The sequence below is a fragment of the Zalophus californianus genome, chromosome 7 (assembly GCF_009762305.2).
Source record: "Zalophus californianus isolate mZalCal1 chromosome 7, mZalCal1.pri.v2, whole genome shotgun sequence".
NCBI classification, from domain to species: Eukaryota; Metazoa; Chordata; class Mammalia; order Carnivora; family Otariidae; genus Zalophus; species Zalophus californianus.
Genome location: NC_045601.1, coordinates 77,686,735 through 77,699,131, shown reverse-complemented (window position 1 = coordinate 77,699,131; position 12,397 = coordinate 77,686,735).

Sequence of the window (12,397 nt, the reverse complement as noted above, 5' to 3'; positions counted from 1 at the left end):
TCCCTCAATTCAAAGACCTGAGACCATCATTTACACTTAACACGCATTCATATGAGCATGTGAATTCTCCCAGGTTTTGGCATCTTAAGCCCTTTATTCTCCATTCTTAAAGACATTTCAGGGAATATGGGCAGGTGTGGTAGGTAATGTGAGTGTAGGCATGTGCATTGTGTGGAATCACACTGTAGTAGCATTTAGGACTCTTCCAGGAAGAGGTTCAGAAGAGACAGCACATGTTCAACTACCTCTCTATGGCGCTTCCATTTCTTCACCCAAGATTCCTATTCCAGTCTTTCTGTGCCCTTGAACCTCCTTTATGTCCTGTAACTACAGGCCAAAATAGGCTGCTCTCAGCCTTAAGAGACAGAATCACGGAGAAATTTAAAGGACTGCCTTTGAGCAAAAGTGTAATTTTTCCTGTGAATGCTAAAAAACAAAAACAAAACAAAACACCCCAAAAAGCAAGAGACATGCCAAGGTTAGCACCTACTTTAATCTACTTTCAGGTTGAGTTGGTCAGCCACAACAATGCAGATACCTGTCATTTCTGGGCTTTCCTGGCCTTAAAATGATGAGTGTCTACAAAGGCTCGCTCCTTGTCCCATAGTGCAAGGGACATCAACTAGCCAGGTTTCCTCAAGTCCAAGGCAATAACTGGGACTGAGAGGTTTGCCAGGATGTGACATTTCCAGTGCTAAAACCAAGAAAGACTTTGGCAAACCAGGACTATTGGTCAACCTAACTACACTTCATGCCCACTGGGCTCCAAGGGAGGTCACACTAGCCAGAAATCAGATTTCAGAGTAAGGGCCTGAGAGCACTTTCCATAATCCAGAGTTATACTTCATGGGTTATTTAGTTTATCAGAACTTATCCCTGCCTTCCTCCTGCCGTACTGTGAATGGATAGAAGACACAGATCCATGACCTTTATAAGTATGGTGGGCCCCTGAATGATTCAGGAGTGAACTGAGTGGGTCTGCTTATACGCAGACTTTTTTTTCAATAAATACAGTACAATGATGTAAATGTATTTTCTCTTCTTTATGATTTTCTTAACATTTTCTTTTCTCTAGCTTATTTTACTGTAAAGATACAGTATATAATACATGTTAATATGCTAATTGGCTGTTTATGTTACTGATAAGGCTTCTGGTCATCAGTAGACTATTAGTAGTTAAGTTTTGCAAAAGTCAAAACAGTTATACATGGGTTTTCGACTGTGCAGGGTCCTGTGCCCCTAACCCCCATTGTTTGAGGGTCAACTGTTATATTTTCACCATGTTAAAAAGAGCTCAGAAAAGAAGGGGAGTGGGTTTCAACATCATTAGTGACTGGAGAACAATGAAATTAAGTAGAAATTAAAAGGGTTTTTTCATGAGATTACACATTGATAAGCACATCTTACTTTCCCTTTAGCATACACAGATTCTAAACCAGTGTTCATTTAAGTTTTGCTTTATTCCTTGATGAGAAATTGCTTTATTAAATGTAATTTGGTTCCATTATTAAACTTGTGAATTTGAAATGCAAAAAATAGTAATAATAAAAGCTCTTATTTCTCCTCACTGCAATTTTAAGCAACAAAGCCAAGTTAAATGGGCATAGGTTGATTTACTCTTGAAGGTCTAAAATCAAAGAGTCTGTTATATGACAAGGGATTTTCTTGTTTCTAGTGCTGTCTGAGGGCCTTTAGAACTTTAGTTACCTCTTTGCCCTCTTGTTTCAGAACTGATATTTTTTAGGATGAGGTAGAGTAGAAGATAAATATTTTAGAACCATGAAGAGAGATTTCCCCCATTTGATCAAGATCTTTTAAAGAAAGCATCATTAATCAAGAGTCAAGTTTTTTGTGTTTAGTTGTTTTTTTGTCCCTTGCTGCCAGAAAGGACCTTTCCTGGTTGTCACGTACCATGTCAGAGAGAAGGTGCATAAGAGTTGAAAACCACTTAAGGCCACCTTTGAGTAGCAAGGAAGGTTAGGAGAGAGAACTCAAAAGCATTTCTTCTCTAAAGTTTATATTTTATCAAGATCATAAACATTGGAGATCATCCTGAAGCACTAAACTAGCATTACCTTGCTGGGTATGCCATCTTCACAAAGGTTTGACAGGCAACAGGTACAAGACTTAAAAATAATTATGCAAAGCAGAATCAAAGGTAATATGACAAATCCAGTTTAGACTCTTCAAAACCAGGAGCCCAAACCTGAAGATCATTGGCTAAATAGGTTAAAAGACTAGGGGTCATTAGGTGAAATTTGTTGTAATGAGTGGCCTATTCCCTGGTCTTGTGTAATTGAATTTCCACCTCTCCAGAGGCCTATACCCATGTGCAACAGGTGGTATTTGCTATTGCACAAATGCCTTTTTGTTCAGCAAGTAGATAATAAGGGCTATGTGAGATTGTCCAAAACTACTTTAGCCAATGACTCAAGTGATCATCATTGGTCTATTCCCGCTTTGGCTATGGAATCAGCCAGCTCTCCTATTTAGGGAGAGATTTCTGATCATGAATTCATTAGCACTTACTCCAACTGAAGGGAAAAAGGCTCTCCCTATAAAGGCAAACCTGGAGTCATGAACTCTTCCTGAAAGCTCCTGTGTAAGGCCTTGGAGGATGAGTGGGTGGACCAACAGGAGACTTCTTACTTATTATGGATGTTGAGAGACAGTAAAACATCTCAGTAAGTTCACCAGCTATCTAAACATGCATATGCCCTTGGGAAAGGCTATCTTACCATAGATAAAAATGAAACCAGGCAGAAAACAGAGGGCTCCAACTAAGGTCTGGTCATTGATAGATCCATTAGCTGGAATTTCCTGATTGGCTTTTTCAAGCCAGGGATCAGAGGAATTGGGATAATATTTTGTGAGGTAGCATCCCATCCTGAAGGGTTCTTTTCTAAAACCCTTGCAATGAAGACTCATCCCACTGATATTTCCCTTGAGTGCAGGGGAACAGATTATAAGAGAAATGGGTTACAGGTAAGAAATGGGTTACAGGGATCTCCGATATCATGAACAGCTCAGAGTTTCTGGTGACAGATCCAATAGTCAGAAAGGTTTCTCCCTTTGGCAATAGGTTGGGAAATACCGATAAGATCGTTATCTTCAAAAAAGAGAGGGAGAAAACAACGTAAGAAGCAACAGTGAGAAAAAGGTGTTACAGGCCTGCTCTGGGTATCTTGGGAAAGCTGTCTCTGCAAGATGTCATCTGCTTTCATTACTGGAAAGATTTACTTTCAGGTCACTAGTTGGTGTGCAGGTCTATTTGGGGTTTGGTACTACCTTTAGATGTGACATGTGAATCTGGGAGTTTATTCTCTAAAGTTTGGCAGCACAGGATTGGTTAACAGTATCTGTAGGGACCCTTCCAGTGAAGCTGAAGAGAGTCTTTTGGGAGGTATCTTTTCCAATAGACTCAATCTGCAGGTGGCAAGGTAGTATGCTAAAGGTCTTCGTCTCAGAGTGTACTGTGAAAACATCGTTCTACCAAAGCATGGTTATTCTCAACTAAAGCAATGAAGCCTTTACAATATCCGAGTAGATCTCCTTCTATCAGCTGTGGATCAGACGAGGCAGGAGCCAGGTGCATCAGGTGCCCTGTGACTGTGTGAAAGTGTGAGAGTCTATGAGTTACAAAGGGGGTGGATCTGAAATTTAGAAGGACCAATGGCAATGCTTTTAGCCAGGGTATTTAAAGGGTCTCAATAGATTTCGCCAAGTGAGTCTTAATGGTGGGGTTAGTGCATTCGACTAGCCTTGAGGATTGAGGCTGGTAAGCAGAGTAAATTATTGTAGGACAAGCCAAACAGCACAGACTATCAAAAGGCTCGACTAGTGAAGTGGGTTCTCTAGTCACTGTGAAGCGTAAGAGGGATCCCCCAGGTAGGAATCATCTTTTCTAACAGACTTTTTGCCACAAAAGAAGCAGTGGCCTGTATACAAGGGAAAGCTTCAGTCCAGTGAGAAAACATACAAACCATGACTAAAGCATGTTCATATCCATGAGATGGGGGAAGCTGTATGAAATCCATTTGTCAGACCTCGCATGGTCCGTCGGTCAACTTAAAATGCTACAGGGCAGTGTGGACAGGCTTCAAGGATTGTATTTAGGATAGGCAGGAAGAGCAAGGTAGGAAATTCTTGCAACCTTACTAATATTTTCCCACCGATATTGGTTCACGAATGCTATCATTTTGTCAGTAGACTAATGGTTTAATTCAGGTACAGTGGTAAGTCGTAGGAATTTTGGAATTTGGGGTAGGGCTAGGTTGTTATTTGGTCCAAACCAGAGTTATCTTTTTTTGTCAAACCAATAATTATTAGATTTCCAATATTTTTTTTTCTTTTCTGGGGCCAATTGTTGGGTGTCTCTGGTCAATTTTTCCAAATTATCATTTAGGAGGATATCCCTTTGGACCATGACAGAGGTTTGGTTATTGGTATCCTTGACAGCAACATTTTTGGCTGACATGTCAGCAAGGTGCTTTCCTTTGGGGGTCGAGTCTGGAATGCCCAGGACTCAATAATAGCTAGAGCAACCAGCAAAAGTATGGTATCTAATAAATTTTGGACATAGGAGCCATTTTAAATTTTATCCCCATTAGAGGTAAGGAAACTTTGCTATTTCCATAACATCTCAAAATCATGAGCTACCCCAAAGGCACACTGATTATTAGTATAAATATTTGCAATTTTGCCCTTGGCTAAGGTATAAGCCTGAGTAAGGTTGTAAACTGAGCCCGTTGGGCCAGGGTTGCCAAAGATAAAAGTGCCGCCTTGACGATTTCAAAATTGTCAGAGTTGCAATAGCATACCCACCCTGGTATTTATTTATATTTTTAAAGACATTGCAGATTTCATCTTGCTCTTTTTTGGATCACTTATTCTGGGAGAAGCCAACCTTGTGGGGATACTCAAGGCACTGTGGCAAGAAACGGAGCCCTGCGGAGGCCTGAGTCAGTAGAGACCTGAGGCCTTTGCCAACAGCTATATGAGTGAGCCATCTTTGAAGTGTTACCAGCCAGCCCTGGTCAAGCCTGCAGTCCTGGCCACTCTCCTGATTTCAGTCTTACAAGAGACCCCGAACCAGAACCTTTGGGCTATGGCACTCCCAAATTTCAGACCCACAGAAACTATTTGATAATAAATGTTTGTTATTTTAAGCTGTTAAGTTTGGGGTAATCTGTGATACAGCAATAGATACTACTACATCCCAGTATATCTGTTCTGATTTTTTATATTATTAGTATTAATTTTGCCTATTCTAGAACTTCATATAAATGGAATCATACTGTGTCATTAGTAATTGATTTTATTGATTGATTGATTGGTTTGCTTGCTTATGTATGTGTGTATGTATGTATTTACTTTTAAAGGAATCTCTATGTCCAGCATGGGGCTTGAACTCATGACCCTGAGATCAAGAGTCACTCTACTGATTAAGCCAGCCAGGTGCCTGAGTAATTGATTTTAAAATATAATTTTATTTTTAATAGTTTGTGCTTTACCTGAAAACTTTCTAAAGAAATTATTTTTTTTTCATTGAACTACCAAAAGAGCAACATCCAATTGAGAAGCACTTTTTAATTGCCTTAGCAATTTCTTATTCATGCATGTGTGCATATGTGTGTTTGTGTAATCCATTACTTATTTAGTCTTTTCATCACATTTTTTTCAAGGAAAATAGGAATAATCCTTTTGAGGTATCTCATACAGCCTGGCATCCCACTAGGACCTAGCTCAGGGCCTTGAACCCAGTAGGTGCTCGGTAATACATAGTAAGTAAATACACAATTAAACCAATCAGTTATTGCCAACAATTCTGGGTGATAAAGGACTAGATTGTGTGGTTCTTCCTACCTGTACTTCCTTTTATCACTCATGCTTTCTGACCTATAACCTGTATCACAAACAATAACAGAAGTAGGTGTTTGATGGCCAGTCTGAGATTTCTGTAGCAATCACAAGCAGCTGGGACAGTGTCTTACCTCACTGTGGACCCAAAACACATACCCCACTTTCCACCTGCAGACTTTGGCTGGTAACTCTTACTCCAGGAATGTCAGGATTCAGTCACAAAAGTGGACAAAATGCAATTTCTTTCTGAATCTAAGTTTTACCAGTGTCTCTGGATAATGCCGTTATCTTTTTTGGAGAGCATATACATTGTTTCATTCTGAAGATGTCAAGATAGAAAAAGCTAGGTCCATTGTATTAATAATGAGTATAGGGTATGAAAATTCTATTCTGTAATGGAAATTTTGAAATGAGACTCTAATCTGTTGCTTAAAGAGATATAAGTGAAATTATTGGATTCTGACATCAGTGATAATGACCTCTTGGAAACCCTAGATCATCTTCTTACACTTAGGAGACCAGCTCAAATGTAAATCTTTGCATCCAGTTACAAGTGAATCATGAATTTGAAACACTGTGATGATAGTCTTTCATAGTCATACTTAAAAAGCTAAGTTCACTACCATTCGATCCAGCAATTGCACTACTGGGTATTTACCCCAAAGATACAAATGTAGGGACCCGAAGGGGTACGTGCACCCCAATGTTTATCGCAGCAATGTCCACAATAGCCAAACTGTGGAAAGAGCCAAGATGTCCATCGACAGATGAATGGATAAAGAAGATGTGGTATATATACACAATGGAATATTATGCAGCCATCAAAAGGAATGAGATCTTGCCATTTGCAACGACGTGGATGGAACTGGAGGGTGTTATGCTGAGTGAAATAAGTCAATCAGAGAAAGACATGTGTCATATGACCTCACTGATATGAGGAATTCTTAATCTCAGGAACAAACTGAGTGTTACTGGAGTGGTTGGGGGTGGGAGGGATGGGGTGGCTGGGTGATAGACATTGGGGAGGGTATGTGCTACGGTGAGCGCTGTGAATTGTGCAAGACTGTTGAATCACAGATCTATACTTCTGAAACAAATAATGCAACATATTTTAAGAAAAAAGAAAAAGAAGAAGATAGCAGGAGAGGAAGAATGAAGGGGAGTAAGTCAGAGGGGGAGACGAACCAGGAGAGATGATGGACTCTGAAAAACAAACTGAGGGTTCTAGAGGGGAGGAGGGTAGGGGGATGGGTTAGCCTGGTGATGGGTATTAAAGAGGGCACATTCTGCATGGAGCACTGGGTGTTATGAACAAACAATGAATCATGGAACACTACACCAAAACAAATGATGTAATATATGGTGATTAACATAACAATAAAACATTTAAAAAAAAGCTAAGTTCACTTTGCATTGATTTTTCTTCATATTTCCTTGAATATATTTCTCTCTTATTATTATTATTTATGCACAGCTAAATGTGGTCCGTATTCCCTGAACCCTAGTCACTAGGTAAATGAGTGCAGAAGGTAGGGAACCAGGATGTAAAATCTCAAGCCTCAAAATATGATGGGACAAGTCAAAAAAGACAAAAGAGCCAATTTCAAGGGGCTACGATTGGTCCAATCTGCGACAACTGAAAGAACACAATTGATGATAGTAATGAATTATAACACATATGAATATAATAGAAATCCATGGGTCCATGCTGATATAAATAAATCATTGAAAAAATAATTAAATGAAAGATAAGGAAATGCTATTTATGAAAGTAGAATTCTAAGTAATTAGTGTAGAAAGAATGATGCAAATCATGTTTGGCAAAAAAGACAGGGATAATTGTTTTAGGCAAGAATCATCAGTGGATGCTAAAATTAGCACATGAAAGTATTTACATGGACCTGAAGTATCTTCCCACAAGATACTTATTAATTACAAAGAGAAAATAGTAACATTATAGTAGAGAAACCTGGCAGACATCCCTTTAACCAAGTGATCAAAGTTACCCTCAACTCTCAAGGGACAAATTGATACAATGTGCCTTCTGATAACTCCCATCCCCATGAGGAGGACACAACATTATTTCAGTGGCATTCTTGCCAAAAAATACATAGCCTGAATTTAATCATAAGCAGATATCAATCAAACCTAAACTGAGGGACAGCCTACGTAATAAAAGCCTATACTCCCCACATAGATCAAGGTCTTAAGACAAAGACTGAGAAAGTGTCTCATTCAGTGTTCTAGAACTTTAGCATACATCATAAACATCTGGGAGCGTTTGCTAAAATGCATATTGGTGTTTCCCACTCCTCCCCCTAAGAATTTCTGATTCATAGGTCCAGGATAGGGCCTGAAAATGTGCATATCTAACAAGTTCCTGGGTGCTACACATGCTGGTGGTCTAGGGACCACACTTTGAGAACCAGTGGTCTACAATGGGCAAACAAATGCCCATCAACCATACCTAGTTGGCTGCTTGTTTTTCTAAGTAAAGTTGTATTGGGACGATAGCCACACCCATTTGTTTATGTACTGTCTGTGGTTAGTTCTGGCCAAGAGATCATCTGGCCCAGGGAGCATAAAATATTTACCCTCTGACCTTTTACAGACCAAGTTTCCCGACATCTGGTATAGAATCTAGATTAATTATGCAACATTATAACTAAACATATGTCTCTTAAATTGGAACCTGGATAAAATCAATGACATCAGTGGGACAATGAGCAAAATTGAATGAGATGTATAGACTAGATAATAGATCTTAATATTTTTCTGGTTTTGATCATTGTACTGTGGTTTCAAGAATCTGAGTGGAGGGTATAAGGGAATTCTTTCTATGATTTTTGCAACTTTGTGTAAGTCTGAAATTATTTTGAAATAAAATGTTTAAAATAAACCAGAAGACAACTAAAAAGCCCCACAATTTTTGTCCTTTGTAAGCTTAATATTGCACAGGTGGTTGGGTGGAAGATGTGCTGAAAGAGTACCTGGGCTGTGAATGTTTAGAGAAGTTATCTCAATCTGAATTGCTCCCTGAATAATAAGGAAAATTCCATTCCATTACAGAACAAGCTTCAACTTATGGACCTGAAATCGATTTAAACTTCCACCTAGATGGAATAAAGTGTGAGAGGCATTCTCTCTGAATTTAGAGGGGGAAAAAAGCTTTGACACCCAACTGGCCTCTCAACTGCACGCCTTGTCAGGAAATATTGCCTGCCAGGAGCTTTCATGGGCAAAACAGTACTTGATTGGCTCATAAGAAACCTTCTCTATTATCATTTGTTCTTACTGTTACTCTTATTGTGCTTGATTTTGTTGTAACGAAATCCCCAGACTGCAAGCTGATGTCTTTGGAAGGCGCAAAGAGGCAGTATTTGGGACACACATCATGCTGTGGCTATTTCAGGGAGTTGAGAAGCACAGGGATTCAGGAGTAGGAACGGCTTTCAGCTTTGCGTGCACTCCATTCCCTGTGGACCTCTGTATACTTGATTATCGTGCCCCTTTCTCACTTTTCCCTACAGATGGCAAAAAGGGATTCATTCTGATCCCCTTTCTCTCCTACCCCTGGCCTTGCTAAGCCATCACAGATTTTACTGGTAACAACACAATTCAGTGATTTATCTATAAAAAAGCAAATAGCTTCAATAATTCTAATCTTCACAAGTTTAAAAATAATATCTTTCTATATATATTTAAAGATTTTATTTAGTTATTTGACAGAGACACAGCGAGAGAGGGAACACAGGGGGAGTGGGAGAGGGAGAGGCAGGCTCCCCGCTGAGCAGGGAGCCCGATGCGGGGCTCGATCCCAGGACCCTGGGATCATGACCCGGGCCGAAGGCAGACACTTAACCGACTGAGCCACCCCGGTGCCTCAAAAATAATATCTATATTTTTAAATAAACAGGGTAAGGTGCACTTTTCTTCTTTATGCAACTTTTCACTTTTTGTTTGCACTTGAAATTTGCCCATGTCTCCAGCCCAGTACTTAGGTCTGCCTTAGACACTGAGCTCAAGGAGAAGCTCTCCTGAGGGAAAACAAAGCTCCCCTCCCTCGCCTTGCTCCCTTCTCATGATCATGCTTTATGGGTGACCTGGGACTAAGTTTCTGCTCTCCTAACATTTTATGACCAAGGATAAGAGAAAAGAGAAGTGGGCAGAAGTCACACCAATGCCAAAATTGGGTCAGAGGCATAAGTTGGGGGAACCTGGTGAATCTCTAGAAGCATATTCCACCCACTACAACCTTGTTCCTATAGGACGATTTCTACCGAGCCCCCGTTACGCACATTTTCTCTAGTCCTCACTGCCTAACACTAGTGAAAGGTAGGCTTCAGGATCCCCATTTCCAAGGTGAGGAAAGCCACGGTTAGGGATAAATGACTTGCCCAGGATACCATGGCTTGCAAGTCCCAGTTTGTTCATATTTAGCTAATTTTTGTTGTCGTTTTGTTTAGCTTTTAAATCAAAGATTATAGGTAATATGCTAGGAGCCCTGTCATGAATACCAAACAAGATTCCTGATCTTCACGGCTTCCATCTGGTGACTGAAGTCATTCCAAGCACCCCCTGCTGTTTTATAATTCCCTTTTCCACACAAGTCAAGACTTATAGCAACCCCTCCCCCGCCGATATATAACAAGCCTTATAACAACAAACACAACAATAAGAGGCATCGACACCAGCTCCTCCAAACTTCAAAGATTTGGGGAGTGTCTAGCATCCCTGAGGCTCTTCTTGCACATGTCACGCCTTGCCTTCTCCCGTCCCATTCTCACTCATCCAAGAGTATCTTTGGGAGAGAAAGCATCCTGACATATGCCTAAGGGAGGAGACAAGAGATAACCTTTCATCCTGGGAGTGGGTATTTTGGTTTGGAGAACTGGCTGGCTGACTGCCTTGCATCTCCTGTCACCTGCAGGTGACATTCGCAAGGCCTGGAAGCTATTAGGGACGCTGAGCAGTTGGAGCCTCCACTTTGTTGGATTCTAGGGCATCTCCAGATTTTGCAGGGAGGTATTGTGTTGTATTTCAAAATAGTTTCCTCAGCAAAATTAATTTTTCCCTTTAATTTTAATTTTTAAAAATCCGTGTGGGAATTAAAAACTTTGTTGTGTGATAATGGCGGCGTGGTTTATGTAAGAAAATATGAATATTTAAAAATGTTTTAAAAGATGTTTATTTTTATTTATTTACTTGAGAGAGAAAAAGCGTGTGTGTGTGTAAGCTGGGGTTGGGAGAGGGACAGATTCTGTGCTGAGCACAGAGCCCGTCCAGGGGCTCAATCTCAGGACCCGAGATCACAACCTGAGCTGAAAACAAAAGTCAGACGCTCAACCAACTAGCCACTCAGGTGTCCCTGATTACTGAAAAATTTTTAAAAATAGAAGGAGCAAGTGGGCAAAGTCTTAATTGTTGAATCTGCGCCATGGGATTCATCGGACCATTAACTTTACTTGTAGTAGTGTAGTCTGAAAAGTGGTAATTCTTTTTTTTTTTTTTAAGATTTTATTTATTTGTTTTAACAGAGAGAGACACAGCAAGAGAGGGAACACAAGCAGGGGGAGTGGGAGAGGGAGAAGCAGGCCCCCCACGAGGCAGGGAGCCCGATGTGGGGCTCGATCCCAGGATTCTGGGATCATGACCTGAGCCGAAGGCAGATGCTTAACGACTGAGCCACCCAGCGGCCCCTGAAAAGTAGTGATTCGTAAAAAAAAAAAAAAAAAAAAAAAAGTAGTGATTCGTAAAACAGATGTGTAGAGAAGGCAAAAGCATCATTTCTGAGACCCTCCAGGTTACCTTCCTGAGTAAGTTTGTTTTATACCGAAGGCAATGTAGCATCCTGCTCTGCCCCTGTGAACTTTGTCGGCAGAAACTCTTAGAGCCTCAGCTTAAATTATTTATCACTTGTTTTAAATCACTTATATTTTTAGGAAGTGATAAAAATGTCATGAAATCCAACACACAGTGAGAAGGAGTACCGTTTCTAAAAGGTTGGAGCTTTCTATTTGGGTCTCTGTTGTACTGCTTAGAGCAGAATTTCAATTATATCTTTTAGGCCCTAAATAAAAAGCTGCTTCAAAGGTAAAATCAATAAAAAACTATAAGAAACACTTTGGTATTTATTACAAGCAATATAATAAAATGACTTCATATGTAACACAATGTAGTATATATAAGATTCCATATAATAATACACCATAGTATTAATATAAATAATAATTAATCTCACAGATTATAATTATTAATTATAAGTAAATAGGTATAATAAATATTGGTACTCCACTATCATGGTGTTATTGCTATTTCTGTGTACAATTGAGGAAACAGCAGTTGGCCATGTGACCCTCAGCCTTCTTTCCAGATGGTGTAGTAGAATAGGCGGGGTTATTTACACTGTGGTAATAAATCTCACTTGCTTCATCAAGCTGTCTTCCATGTCTTTCATGTCACAAAGTCTTATGAAATGAGCAGCTAAACACATAGTTGTCAGATTGCCACAGCAGGGAAAGAGAAAACTGGAGGG